The 15,109-nt window shown below is 40.4% G+C and overlaps 1 pseudogene; it reads left to right on the forward strand.

The window, feature by feature from the left end:
* The first annotated feature begins 1,833 nt into the window (after window positions 1-1,833).
* LOC119814298 lies at window positions 1,834-6,629 on the forward strand (annotated as a pseudogene).
* Window positions 6,630-15,109: the final 8,480 nt, after the last annotated feature.

Consider the following 15,109-nt stretch of genomic DNA (forward strand, 5'->3'; position numbering starts at 1 on the left):
CAAGTGCTGGGAGTAAAGATGTGCATCACCACCACCCATCACAAATGTTGTTTTGTACAGACTAGCCCAGACCAGATTTTGCTGGCTTTCCTCCCCAAAGCTGTCCTCAGTCAGATGTCTAGTGTGGAAGAGCATTGAAGCAATAGGACAGCAATATCCTGACCCAATAATTCTCCAGTAAAAATCTCATTGCAAATAAACAAGAGGTTGTCTGGACCAGTACTGCCTTGCTTGTGTGCTGCTTATACCTAATGTACACCAAGCCCAAGACAAAATTGAGCTCATGAACCCCCATTACACGTGGGCATTGCCACCCACATTATCCTCACACCTCTGAGGTCTGAAACTGCCTGTCGATATAGCAGGAACAAGAGGAATTCAGATCTGCTGGTCACTTGAAGCCAACACCACAACTGAGCCCCAGACATGAATCTTGGTATACACAGAGCTGGCAAGTTTCTAGGGACTATGTTCCTTGCCAGAACAGGGGTCACAGTTCACTGAGATAAAAGCCATAAGTCAAGGTCATATGGGCTAGGGACCGTCTGCTGAGTTTCTAGCCATCATCAAATCATAGGCTTGTTTTTCCTGTCTGTGCTGAATGAAAGCCAGACCTCCCACATACAGCCAGACCCTGCTCCTTCTCCAAGGATGGGGACCTGGTTGCTAGGCAACTCACAGAAGTGTTGCTAGGATACCTGTCCAACCAGAAAAGGCTAAAGCAGACAGATGCCCCAGGACTCAGCATCCCAAACTGTCTCCAAGGACTTGTCTCTGCAGCTGAGACTCAGAAACACATGGATATTCAAGGAAACACATGAGGACACATTCCTGCAAATAAACAGAACACATACAGAGATGCCCAGACAGGCATAGTATGAATGCAGACACACAAGTGATATGTGCCCAGAGATGCGCACACTAAGATCACATATTCAAACCCAAAAGGTGCATGCAGGCACAAAGGGGAAAATATACAAAGAGAATGTGAACTAGGGTGGGAACAGGCAGGCACAGATTAAGGCCCTTGGATATGGAGCACACAGGAATGCACTCTCTGTCTCTGTCCCTCTCTGTGTCTCTCTGTCTCTCAGTTTCTCTTTCTTCCTTCCTTCCTCCTCTTCCCTTCCTCCTTCCTTCCATCCCAGACCAAGTTAGCACCCTGATCTCAAAAGTCTGAGGGGGTAAGAACTCAGACAGGCTCAGACTCCTGAAGCATCTTCTCTAAACAACCTCAGAGTTCTCAACCAAGCTGTCTCTGCACCTCTACAGAGCCTATTTTTCTAAATGGCCTTCACCTGCCTTCCAGTCCAGGCTCCAGATTTGGAAAGAGGATGCTGTAAGCATTGTAAGTGTAGGAAGAACAGAGCCACAGAATGTCCCTTCCTCTCATGGTCTTGAGCTAGCTCCTGTGTGCTTTGCCTTGCCCCACTGCATGGATCCCACACCCAAACTAGCTCCAGTCCTGCCTATTCTAAGAAGTCTTCCTTGCCACTGTCCTCAGTTCCAGGAGTCCTTGGCTCAACCTAATAGCCTCAACTATGACTCAGCTAAAACTGTCAGGTAAAACTGAGCTCTGGTCTCAGCATATATCTGTAAGTGTGGACCAACAGAATGTAGCTCAGAGTCCATGTGCTCACGTGTTGTCTCAGGCAGAAGAATAACTTGGTCATCTGATAGGTGAGATGACCAAAATGGGCACCAGTGTTTCAGAGGAAATAGCTCTAGCATCTTGAGCCCAAACAGGAACTCAGCAAGGACAAATGGGCTTTTCAGAAGGGAAGAAACAGGACAATACAGAACATAAGTGAGACAAAAGGGTCTGCAGTAGAAATGTCACATGAGAGTATTACTGAAGATTCAGGCAACTCAAACAACAACGTGGCTCAAGCATACAGTTCACTGTTGAAGCCACCAAGAACTGTACATGGGTATCAGAAACAGCTAGGCAATGTTCAGAACAAGACTATTTAGTTCTGGTTGTCCTGAAATTCACTATATAGACATGGTGGCTTGCAGGTAGACATGCATCAAAATGGGGGAAAGACAAGTCAAATAATTCCAAGCTAACTCCAAATATGGTATTCTAAGGTTTTTCTTTATTAAAAGAGAAAACTCGTGGGAAAGGAATGGGGGTACAACATCAAGGTTTGGAGCTCAGGTAAAAAGGGGCGAGCAGGCAGGACTGCAGCCTTTTGGTACCCCAAAGCCCTATCCCTCAACCTGATCCAGCCTCTCAAAGGTTATTGGCTGAAGGAGATTCCCCATCACCTCTCCGTTTTGTTTAAATAAGAGAGTTCCAAACCCAATACAGAATTACAAACAATAAGAGTAAATAGTAAGTATAAAAATTAGAATTATAACTAGCATAAACAATATTAAGAAAGGAACATATGCTAAATGTTTCAATAATTATTCTATCCTAAGAAGTCTAAGTCTTGTATTAGAAATGGCTTGGCTAAATCATAAGAGGAAAGTAACTATGACTATCTAATCTTCAACCCCATCAAAGTCCTGAGAAGGGAGATAATATTATTTGGGTAGGCAGGAAGTGCAATCAAGTAGCTTCCAAAATGTGCAGTAGATGACAGAGACAACTGGCTACCTGGGCAATCACCCAAAGTCTCATTTGCAATGTTGTGGCAACCAACATTTGGCTAAGGCCTAGAGACAGACCATTTTCAGAGGAGGAAATTTTTTTCAAAACTGTCTTACCCTGTTTTGGCAAGGTTTGGCAGTCTTTTTTCTTGTATCCTGCTTGTCAGGTCTGGACACTGTGCATTTTGTCAGTGGTCAAGGCATGGGCAGTTCCTTGCCCAAAGGCCAGTTTTGCCGAGAAGAAAACAAGCTCCAAGTGGAGTGTCTTCAGTGCTCAACATTCTCTCAGGAATAAATTGGTACTGCCAGAAGCAATCATGTCTCATGTTAACAGAACACTAAGTTATTTAAATACTATGTTCTACAGTTCTTTGAAATGGCTGAAGATTACCTATCCACGCAGAATACAGTCTCTATGTTTCTAAAGAACCTAATTAGTCTAATTACAAGTATGACAAACATGAATGACTATTGACCTCTAATACTTAATACCTTTATAACTTAAAGACTAAGACTTCCAATTAGGATATGAAGCAATCTTTAAACAACTGTGCAGTAAGTGAGGACAATGACCTCAAAATGTAAGCAATGTACAGCTTAAAGACTAAGACTTCATATAGAATATTAAACAATCTTTAAACAACTGTGCAGAAAATGAGGACAATGACCTCAAAATGTAAATAATGTACAAGTATCTTGATCAGAGGTAGAAATGTATAATGCAATATGATAAATACATCCTAAAATTATATCAATATATAAAATATCTTAAACAGAGGTAGAAACATGCATGCATACAAAATAACTTTGCATAGGTGTACAAATATTGTAAACAGAAATAGGAGCATATTCAATATAACAAATATAATTTAAACTTGTATCAATATACAAAACACTATATCAATGTAAATTGTCCATAAATAATAGCTCACAAGTAATCACTCTATTACTCACTATTATTAGTAGTAGTATGAGTAAATTCACATTATCCCATTCAATTTTTGCCTTTTTTTAAATAAGAGATCTCTGAGCCTACATAATTTCCACCCAACCCTATACCAATAATAATCAACCCCTAAATGAGGTCCTTAACACTGATGACAAACTTTGTTGGGAGAGGGGGCATTGTCTTCTAGAATTACTTCCAGCTGTCATGGGGGCAATGTTTTTTCTATGTGATCCTATAAAAGTAAAATAATAGTAAAGTTTCAAGATTACTGTCTGGTATAACTGCAAATCGTCTCTGAACATTTGATAGGGTTTTTCTGAAGTTCTTATTTGGAGTTCTGGCCAGAATGTTGTAAGAAGGTGCACCACTTCAGCTAACCAAGTTGGACCCGTGTTGGCAGCTGGTACTCAAAACTGGTTGTAAAGTAGTGTTATCAGCATCATGATGTCATATCAACCAGGTGGAGTCACTGTTGTGAGGCCCCATCTTCTTTCTGGAAACTTTAAAAATTACTGCAGGAGCTGGGTGGTGGTGGTGCACGTCTTTAATTCCAGCACGCAGGAGGCAGAGGCAGGTGGATCTCTGTGAGTTCGAGGCCAGCCTGGCCTACAAGAGCTAGTTCCAGGACAGGCTCCAAAGCTACAGAGAAACCCTGTCTTGAAAAACCAAAAAACAAACAAACAAAAAAACCAACAACAACAAAATTACTCCAGGAAAATCTAGAGACAAAATAGGTATTGAGAAAAGTAAAACTTTTCTTAAATTTTTTCTTCTTTCTGTCCCAAACCAGATGGCTCCTGACATGAGACAGAAACTCTGAATTTTCATTGAACAACATGCTTGGATTTAGAGAAGGGTAGCCATTGTCCAAATTTATATAATAAATTTTTTACCTTCAGATGACCTGTCCTCATAAGTCATATTCTTTTTTGCTTGATGATCCTTTCTGGATAATTGTTTTTTTCCTCTTTAGGCATCCAAACATCCAGGGTCTTTTGACTTTTTGAAGATTTGTATTTTCCTGCAAAGACAAGAACAGAACCCTGCCACCACCCTTATTAGGTTTCCTTACCACCTACATGATTGTTACCTCTGTGGATGAACTGTTATTTCTCTGCCTCAAGAAGGTTCTCCTTTTCAAATCAAATCTTTATTACTTTTGTACTTTTGGTAGTATCCATAGCTTTCCTTCTGTAGAAATAAGAGCAAATTCCCTTCCCCAGCACATCTCCTGGTTTCCATTCTGAGGTCAACACATCCTTGAAATACACCAGCTGATTTAATTCAGAAGTCTTTTCTATTATCCAATGTCTTTCTGTGGCCATTGTTTCTTTCTCATTAGTGTTAAGAAAATTCTTAAAAAATAAAGCATTATGAAATCTATTTCTGGGGGTATTTTCTATCCCTTTCTGGTTGTTTAACATATCCTCTATAGTTCAATCTGATCTTTCTTTTTTTTTTTTTCTTTTTTTTTCTTTTTTTTTTTTTTGGTTTTTCAAGACAGGGTTTCTCTGCAGCTTTTTTAGAGTCAATCTGATCTTTCTATAACTTACTGACCTGTAGGATTGTTTGGTATAACTGTAATATGGTTTTTAGTATAATAAGCAAAAACTGTTTTATTTTCTTAGACACAGATGCTGGACCATTGTCTGTCTTTATTTGTGCAGGTATACCCATGATAGCCATAACTTCTAATAAATGTGTGATTACTGAATCAGCCTTTTCTGAGCTCAAGGCAGTTTCCCATTGAAAACTTGAATAAGTATCAATGGTGTGGTGCACATATTTTAATTTTCCAAATTCTGTAAAGTAGAACACATTTATCTGCCAGATTTCATTTCTTTGAGTATCCTTTGGGTTACTCCCTGCAGGTTTGGTTATAGAAAGAGCAAGTAGGACATCTCTTCATAATCTCCTTAGCTTGCTGCCAGGCAATAGAAAACTCTTTCTTTAAACCTTTGCAATTGACATGATGTTTTCCTTATAAGAGTTGCCATGACTGGCGATTACGCTACATGGGACGGCCGCCCCGTGGCAGACGCTGAGGAAGCTGAGGCTAGCGGAGCTGCAGGCCAAGCAGGGGGGGATCCTGGTGATGCAGCCCGGGGCCAGGTTCAGTAACTTAGCACTTGTAAAGCCTGAGAAAACTAAAGCCTCATGCAGATGGCTCGGTGTGGACAACTCAGCGGGAAGGTGTCAGTCAGGACAAGGTTTAATAGAAACACTTGAGAAAGTCAGTCAGCAGACAGAAAAGAAAAACAACAGTTGAATTCAACAGAAGAAAAGTAATGGACTCCGATGAAAATGATGATTACTAAGAGGAAATGCTTAGACAGACTTACAGAGAAACGTCTAAGGCAGTTGCAACCTTTTAAATATATACTTTGTTTATTGTCTATATATGCCTTTTGGAAAAATAAACTTGTTACTCAAACAAAAAAAAAAAAGAGTTGCCATGACTGTTGTGTCTCTTCACAACAATAAAAACCCTAACAAGACAGAAGTTGGTACCAGGGACTGGAGTATTTCTGTAATAGGCCTGACCATGTGCTTGTTTGTAGGGATCTGGACTTTGGTACTTTCGGTTATGAACACAGTAGAATGCCTTAAACACTGTTTAATGGGTCAGAGTAGTATAAGCAGAGGGGCTAAGAACTGCTGGGAGCTCAAGCTTCAGAGGAGAAGAATTTTAGTGCATTGCTTAGAGATTGTTCTTGTGTTATTTTGATGAAGAAAGTGACTGCATTTTGCGCTTGTCAAAACAGTCTACCTGAGCAAGGGTAGCTGGGTCGAATCTGCACAGAGGGAGCACCGGTCGTCACGGCAGGTCCATCTTCTCCGCGATGTTGCCCTAGCCAAAAACACACTAAGCCATCTCCAAGTTCAAAGCATTTAGCAAGTAGTGGCAAGAAACAGCCACCAGAAGCAGACACCTAATTTCCACGACAAATATGGAAATGCTATATTAGCAGCTGAAGGCCTCTTCTGTATTTCTGCATGGACATATACAGCAACACAAATTGGAATAGAATGGAACCTGTCACCTGTTCCTGTCACCCCCAAGGAATGGAGAGATCAGTAGTCATGCCAATAATCAAGGAATTATTTCAAAACCAATCTATAAATGATGCCAAGTCAAAGAATCATGTATTCACTAAAATATGGCATATTGAAGAAAAATAAAGTACCTTTGAAAACTTACAAAAAAAAAAACAGTCTACCTGAGACTGAAATGAAGAGGTCTGCATTAATTCCCTTGGCAAAAAAATCTCAAAAAAGCCTAGTATAGATAGACTTTGTTGCATGGTTATTAGTGGTAACCCTAATGAAGATTTATAATGAAAAGGAGCAAGCTGAGCAGGGTAAATTTAAAAAATGTAAATCCTGAGGAGAAAAAGAATGGGAAGTGGAATCAAGCTAAATCCTGTGTTTAAGGAAATGGACAGGTTAAGAAATTGAGTATAAAGAATAGTGATCTCAGGGCAAGATCCCACCCAGCTAAGTTTCCAACTTGTGGAAAGGAATTAAAAGCTTACAGCCAGCTGTGGTGGTGCATGCCTTTGATCCCAGCCCTGGGAAGAGAGAGGCGGGCAGATCTCTGAGTTTGAGGCCAACCTAGTCTAGAAACCCAATTTCAGGACAGCCAAGCTTAGGCAGCAAAGAACAGAAAGCGGATTAAAATGTAATTGAATGAGGCAGCCATGCTTCAGCCCCAGTGAGCAACAGAACTTGGCAGCTTCAGCCACATGGCTCTGGTGTTAGAGGTAAGGGTAGAAGAAATGGGTTATAGAATTTGCCTATGCATCTAAAGAAAGCTACTGAGGTCAGGGCTGTGTCAAGGGTGTCCCTGAATGGAGGCCTAGAGAAGCCATTGCATGAAGCTGTGAAGTTGAAGCCTGGATTGCCTTGGAGAACCCAAGGTGTTAGAGATGCCAAAGTCGTGAGATACCCAGTGAGGAAGGCTGCTAGTGGAGAAAGGAACCGGCCCAAAAGAAGAAAAGCATATTGCAGTCATCAAAGCTGGACGGAGTTGGAGATCTAAAGAGCGTTTTGACATCAGACATGGAAGTGCAGAGTTTGAAGTTTGCCCAGCTGGTTTTCAGTCTTGCTTTGGTCCAGTATTTCCTCTTCTGCCTTTTGGAATGATAATGTATATCATGTGTCATTGTATGTTGGAAATATGTGATCTGCTTTTTTTATTTTGATTTTTACAGATGATTACAGTTATGAGATTGAATCTCAGAAGAGACGTTAAACTTTGGACTTTAAAACATTATTGGAGCTGGGCGGTGGTGGTGCACGCCTTTAATCCCAGCACTCGGGAGGCAGAGGCAGGCGGATCTCTGTGAGTTCGAGACCAGCCTGGTCTACAAGAGCTAGTTCCAGGACAGGCTCCAAAGCCACAGAGAAACCCTGTCTCGAAAAACCAAAAAAAAAAAAAAAAAAAAAAAAAAAAAAAAAAAAAAAAAAAAAAAACATTATTGGATGCATTTTGCATTATGATATTTTTACAAGTTTATGGGGTCCAGGGTGTGAAATGTGGTAGTTTGAATGTAATTGACCCCCCTATAATCGTATAGGGAGTGGCTATTAAGAGGTTTCCTATGCTCAGGATACCACCTAGTGTCTCAGTTGACTTTCTGTTGCCTTCAAGATACAGAACTCTCAGCTACTCTTCCAGCACCACATCTGCCTGTATGCCACCATGTTCACCACCTTTATAATAATGAACTGAACTTCTGAGACTGTAAGAGCCCTCCCGTTAAATGTTTTCCTTATAAGAATTGCCACGGGGCTGGAGAGATGGCTCAGCAGTTAAGAGCACTCTGACTGCTCTTCAGAGGTCCTGAGTTCAGTTTCCAGCAACCACATGGTGGCTCACAGCCATCTGTAATGAGGTCTGGTGCCCTCTTCTGGTGTGCAGGTATACATGGAAGGAATGTTGTATAAATAATAAATAAATCTTAAAAAAAATAAAGAAATAATTGCCATGGTCATGGTGTCGCTTCACAGCAACAAAAGCCCTAAGACATAGGGTATCTCGGTGTAGCCTTGGCTACCCTAGACCTTGCTCTGTAGCCTAGGCTGGCTTCAAACTCAGATATTCACCTTCCTATGTCTCCTGAGTGCTGGGATTAAAGGCCTGCAGCACCATAACTTGACTAATGAAGCCAGCTCTTTACATGAACTTTGATGGAGGTCGTTGGCCAGCAGGTGTAAATCATGGTGTGGTATCCCAGGTTAAAGAGATCAGTTCATGAGCACCTTGCTGTGAAAGACATAGCTCATGAAATCTCACACAGTAATGCCGGAATGCAGTAATGCAGTTTGTTGTAGAGTTCTGGAAGCAAAGCACATATGTGTCAAAAAACATGGCATTTGCTTTGGGAATGTCCCTGAAAGCAGCAGCTTCTAATATGTCCTGAATGATGAACTTCTTTTTAAGATTTATTTATTTTTATTTTGTGTATGTGACCATTTTGCCTGAATGTATATAACATACGAACTATGCTTAGAAGGATAGACATATGTGTGCCTGGTGCCTAGGAAACCAGAAGAAAACATCAGATCCTCTTAAACTGGAGTTACAGGTGGTTGTGGGTCACCATTTTGGGTACTTAGAACAAACCTGGGCCATCTGCAAGAGCAATAAGTGCTCCTGACCACTGGAGTCATCTATCTATCGCCCAGTGATGAACGTCTTAATGACCCTGTCCTTGGCACACACCAGACACAGTTAATATGGTGTGTTCCCCTGGATGTAGCACTTTTTGGCAAAACTATTGTTTCCTCCTCTTCTTCTTCCTCCTCCTCCTCCCCTTCCTTCTTCCCTTTTCTCCTTCTCCTCCTCCTCCTCCTTTTTCCCTTTTCTCCTTACCTGTCTTCTCCTCGTTCTCCTCTTTCTCCTCCTCTTCCTCCTCCTCCTCCTCCTCCTTTTCTTCCTTCTTCCCTTTTCTCCTCTGTCTTCTCCTCCTTCTCCTCCTTCTTCTTCTCCTCCTTTTTCTTCTTTTTCTTTGGCCATCTTGGAGCCAGAACCCAAAAGAGCCATAAAGGTAAATGTTAATACCGAAGATTTTGTAGTTATCATTTAGATTTATTATTAATCAGTTGAACTTAGACAGACAATTTGACTACTTTTTTCCAAAAGCACGAAAAAATTACTAATCCCAAATCTGTATTCTTAATGGTATGACTCTTCTTAGAACACAACAGAAAATTAACATCTTAAAGACAGCATAACTTAATTCTTACATGTTAAAGAGAGTGTTTAACATGATTGTTAATAAGGCTTAAGACTCAAATGGGGGGGGGGGCTGGAGAGATGGCTCAGTGGTTAAGAGCATTGCCTGCTCTTCCAAAGGTCCTGAGTTCAATTCCCAGCAACCACATGGTGGCTCACAACCATCTGTAAAGAGATCTGGTGCCCTCTTCTGGCTTGCCTGTATAAATAATAAATAAATAAATATTTTAAAAAAGACTCAAATAGACACCCAGTAAAAGCATGAAGTAAAAATGTGAAACTAGTCATATATACTTAGGTATATCTAATTCCCATTTTGAAGCTATGTAGAAGAGTAGGGAGCTGCCTTTACTGATAAGACAGAAATGTCTTCCTCAATGCGACTTCAGGCCAAAGCTTTTTACTCTCTTAGTTTATAGTGAAACTAAATTATATTCCCCATGTTTGCTGTGTATCAAGAAAAGACTAAGAGAAGGTGTTAAAAGACATTACCTACCTACCCAATGCAACCCTATCCAGTATAAAGTTCAAAGACGAGCCAGGCAGTGGTAGCACAAGCCTTAATCCCAGCGCTTGGGAGGCAGAGGCAGGTGAAGCAATTAAAACTTAACCAGTGAGCTGTTGGTTGGATGAAACAGCAGGGCTAGAAGGAGGCTTGTGTAATGCTGAGTGGTCATAAGGGGGAGCTAGGAACACAGCTTATGTTTAAATCTACAAGTGGGCATCCGCTCCGTGGAACCAGCCCTCTGATTCTCAAGCAGTTACAAGGAGAAAGGGAAATAATGTTAGACCTTTAAAACACAGCCGCTGCACAGACCGTGGAAACATTTCCGAGAACATGTATATAGGCTTTTAAATAGTTAGACAATCTTTATGTTATTTTTTTAGTATTATTCTCTCATATATTACATCCAGACTGCAATTGCCTCTCCCTCCTCTTCCCCCCATTCTCTCCACCCATCTCCCTGCCCCTCAGATCCATGCCCACTCCATCTCCCCTCCGAAAAGAACAGGTCCCCCAGGGACATCAGCCAAACACGGCATAACATACTACAGTAAGACCAGGTACATACTATTACATCAAGGCTGGACAAGACAACCCAGCAGGAGGAAAAGGGTCCCATAAGTAGACAAAGGAGCCAGAGCCCTGGCTCCCACTGTTAGGAATCTCACAAGAACACCAAGCTACTTAGCCATAACATATATACAGGGAACCCATATAGGCATACAGGGACCCACACAGGCTCCCTGACCTTATATGCTTTTTGTTGTTGTTTTTTAATTGGGGGAGGGTTGTTTGGTTGGTTGGTTTGGTTTTTTGCAAGTAGAATACAGGGGATAATCTACCACTAGGGGTCTGAAAGTAAAAGTAACAAAGTGTAGCTTTTTTAAAAAACTCTTTTGACTGTTTACTCTTGTGGAGCTCATCGTCCAGCTCCCAAATAAATCACACAGAGGCTTATTCTTTTTTTATGAATGCCCAGACTTAGCTTAGCTTGTTTCTAGCCAGTTTTTCTTAAATTATTCCATCTATCTTTTGCCTCTGGGCTTTTATTTTTCTCTATTTCTGTAGCTGGCCCCTGATGTCCTCCTCTCTTTCTTTTTCTTGCTTCTTGATCTCTCCTCCTAGATTTCTCCTCCTATTTATCCTCTCTGCCTGCCAGTCCCACCTATCCTTTCTCCTGCCTTGCTATTGGCTGATCAACTCTTTATTAGACCTATCAGATGTTTTAAATAGGCAAAGTAACACAGCTTCACAGAGTTAAACAAATGCAATATAAAAGAATGCTACACATCTTTGTATCATTAAAACAAATATTCCACAGCATAAATAAATGTAATACATCTTAAGATAATATTCTACATTTCCCCCTTTTTTCTAGATAAAAATGAAAAGTTTTAGCTTTAACATAGTAAAACTAGATACAACAAAACCGTTATCAAGTAAGAATTACATTTACAATATTCAGTCCATTTGTATTTAGCAAATTCAGAGAAACTGTTCCATTATCTAATCTTAGTGATTCCAAAGTTTTACACCTAATTTAGTTCCTATTGTAACCAAGTAATGCTATAACTCTAATTATTTAGTCTTTAACTCCATCAAAGACCCCAGAAGGAATTAATACTACCTAACAACAGAAATATCTTGCTGTCTGGACAGTCACCCAAAGTTCCTCTGCAATGTTGGGGCATCCTTCTTCAGCCTACAGGCATAGAATATCCAGAAGACTTTTCAGTGAAGCAGGAAATTTGAAGGATTATCACACTTTGTATTGACAAAGTACATCAGTCAATTTCCTCTCTGTCCTGCAGAATGTCTGGCAGACTGTTCCATGAAGCAGGAACTCTGAAGGACTGTTTCACCATGTTTTGGCAAGGTTCAGCAGTCATTTTCCTGTGGGTCCAGCATGTCCAATTTATATAGCATACTGTCAAGCAGTCAAGACAGAAGCAGTTTCTTGCCCAAATGGCTAGCTTTGCCACAGTGAAAGCAAACTCTCCATGTAGAGTTTCTCTGAAGACTTTTCATCCTTTTATGAAGTAAATTGGTGCTGACTAAAGAAGATATGTCTTGTTGTGACAAGTCCTAAGTTAGCAAAACATTTTAAACACTGTAGTCTATAGGTTTTTTGAAGTGTCTGAAGACCATTTATCTATCTATAATATATCTCTATATGATCTTGAAAAACATGCCTAACATATCTAAAAATTTGATTATCATAGATGACTAACTACTAACATATATTTTTTGATTATCCTAAATAGTTTATAATAATAGCTTTCAAAAAACTGGAATTTTAGCTTACATTTTTATTTTTTTATTTATTTTTTTTAGCTTACATTTTTTTTAAATATTTATTTATTTATTATGTATACAATATTCTGTTTGTGTGTATGTCTGCAGGCCAGAAGAGGGCACCAGACCTCATTACAGATGGTTGTGAGCCACCATGTGGTTGCTGGGAATTGAACTCAGGACCTTTGGAAGAGCAGGCGGTGCTCTTAACCACTGAGCCATCTCTCCAGCCCTTAGCTTACATTTTTAAATGAACTGTATAGGTACAATTCCGGGCTGCTCTATTGCCTGGCTCCACCTGCTTCTAGGTCTCAGCCCTAGTTGAAGGCTCATTTGACCTGGAACTGTATTTAAAACCCAGAGCTCTGGAATACCAGTGCTTTGCACTGTGGCATGCGTTTTTTTAGTTTTTTGTTTCTATTTAACATAAAAAAGGCCATTTCTGTACAGCAGAACTTCTTAAAGAAGAAATATCCATTTTTTGTTTTGGGGTGTGTGTGTGTGTGTGTGTGTGTGTGTGTGTGTGTGTGTTTTAAGCTTTCTCAGGCCATATGGAAATTCAAGAGCTCCATGTTCATACACCAAAATGTAGTTGTTGGGTTTTTTTTAAACACTTTTGACTCTTTACTTTTTGTGGTGCCCACTATCCAGCTCCCAAATAAATCACATGAAAGCTAATTCTTTTTTATGAATACCTGACCTTAGCTTGGCTTAATTCTAGCCAGCTTTTCTTAAATTATTCCATCTATCTTTTGCCTCTGGGATTTTATCTTTCTCTATGCTATAATGCCTTCTTCTTACTCCATGTCTTTTTTTTTTAAGATTTAGTTAGTTATGTATACAACATTCTGCCTGCATGTATGCTTGCACGCCAGAAGAGGGCACCAGATCTCATTACAGATGGTTGTGAGCCACCATGTGGTTGCTGGGAATTGAACTCGGGACCTCTGGAAGAGCAGCTAGTGCTCTTGAGCCATCTCTCCAGCCCCTTACTCCATGTCTTGCTGTGTAGCTGGGTGTCTGATCCCTGGCGACCTCTCCTTCTTTTCTTGCTTCTTGATTGCTCCACCCAGATTTCCCCTCCTATTTATTCTCTCTGCCTGCCAGTCCCACCTATCCTTTCTCCTGCCTTGCGATTGGCTGTTTATTAGACCAATCAAGTGTTTTAGACAGACAAAGTAACACAGTTTCACAGTTAAAGAAATGCTACATATCTTTGTACCATTAAAATAAATGGTCGGCAGCATAAACAAATGTAACACATATTATAATATTCTACAACACATGGGTTTCTCTTCCCCAAGGAAAAGGAAACCACCTCACCATTGCTTGAAGAGAGAGAGAAGAGGCTATGGGCTAAACAGAACAGTGGGTAAAATGGTCTCTAGGAACCAGCTGGAGAAGTATTTTTACCCTTAATACAAGCCTTTCTAGCGTTAGGGACATGCTAGAGGGGGTGATCAAACACCATGATGAACGTGGTGGTTTTGTTAAGAATGGCCCCCAATAGGTTCATATATTTGAACGTCTGGTTCCCAGTTGAAGGATTGTTTAGAATTGGGAGGTATAGCCTTGTTAGAGAAGGAGTCTCACTGGGAGTGGAGGTTTCAAAAAATCCAAGCTAGACCCAGTCTTTCTCTCTCTGTCTGCAATTGCAGATGAGATATTTGCTCTCAGTTACGGCTTCATCAGATGCCCGCCTACCACCACACTCCCTGCCATGATGGTCATCAACTAATCCTCTGAAATTGTAAGCAAGCTCCCAGTGAAATGTTTTCTTCTGTAAGCTACATTAGTCATCACATCTCTTCACAGTGATAGTAACTCTAAGACAATGACCATTTTACTAAAATTAGATAGATAGATAGATAGATAGATAGATAGATAGATAGATAGATAGGAGATAGATAGATAGATAGAGATAGATGATATAGATATAGATGTAGATGTAGATGTAGATGTAGATGTAGATATAGATATAGATATAGATATAGATATGTACTTCAGATTGAGAGGACATAGAAGGGGCCATTCCTAATGTGCAGCTCTCAGAAAGTACCTCTCCCTCTGTGTCTCAGGCTGCTCTTTTTTAGGCAGGAGTGGCTTAGGACATCTAGAGTATCAGCCCTTATGATGATATCCTCTGGAAAAGACATGTATTGTTCCACCTGAACCAAGAATGGGTTATGGAAGAGTCTAGGAAATTTCTATCAGTGACACATTTCTATCAGACACATTAAGTGTGTCTCTGGCTAGAAAAACAGAAACAAAGCAAACCAAAGTAGTATACAAACCATGCTTTATCAGGATAGATCAGTCACTGACAGTCTGGCACACTCACTAACAATACTTTAAGATGCACTCAGCATGAGTTTCCAAAAAGATAGTGGTGAGGAGACAGAGACACAGCTCTATGTTGTCAGTTTTAACAGCCTGAGTGTCCCTAGACTCTTAGTGAGCTCAGCTAAGACCAAACCAGGAGCACTGGCTTTGACACTGAAAAGAATTTTAGGACTAACCA

This window comes from Arvicola amphibius, chromosome 5 (assembly GCF_903992535.2).
Source record: "Arvicola amphibius chromosome 5, mArvAmp1.2, whole genome shotgun sequence".
Lineage (NCBI taxonomy): Eukaryota > Metazoa > Chordata > Mammalia > Rodentia > Cricetidae > Arvicola > Arvicola amphibius.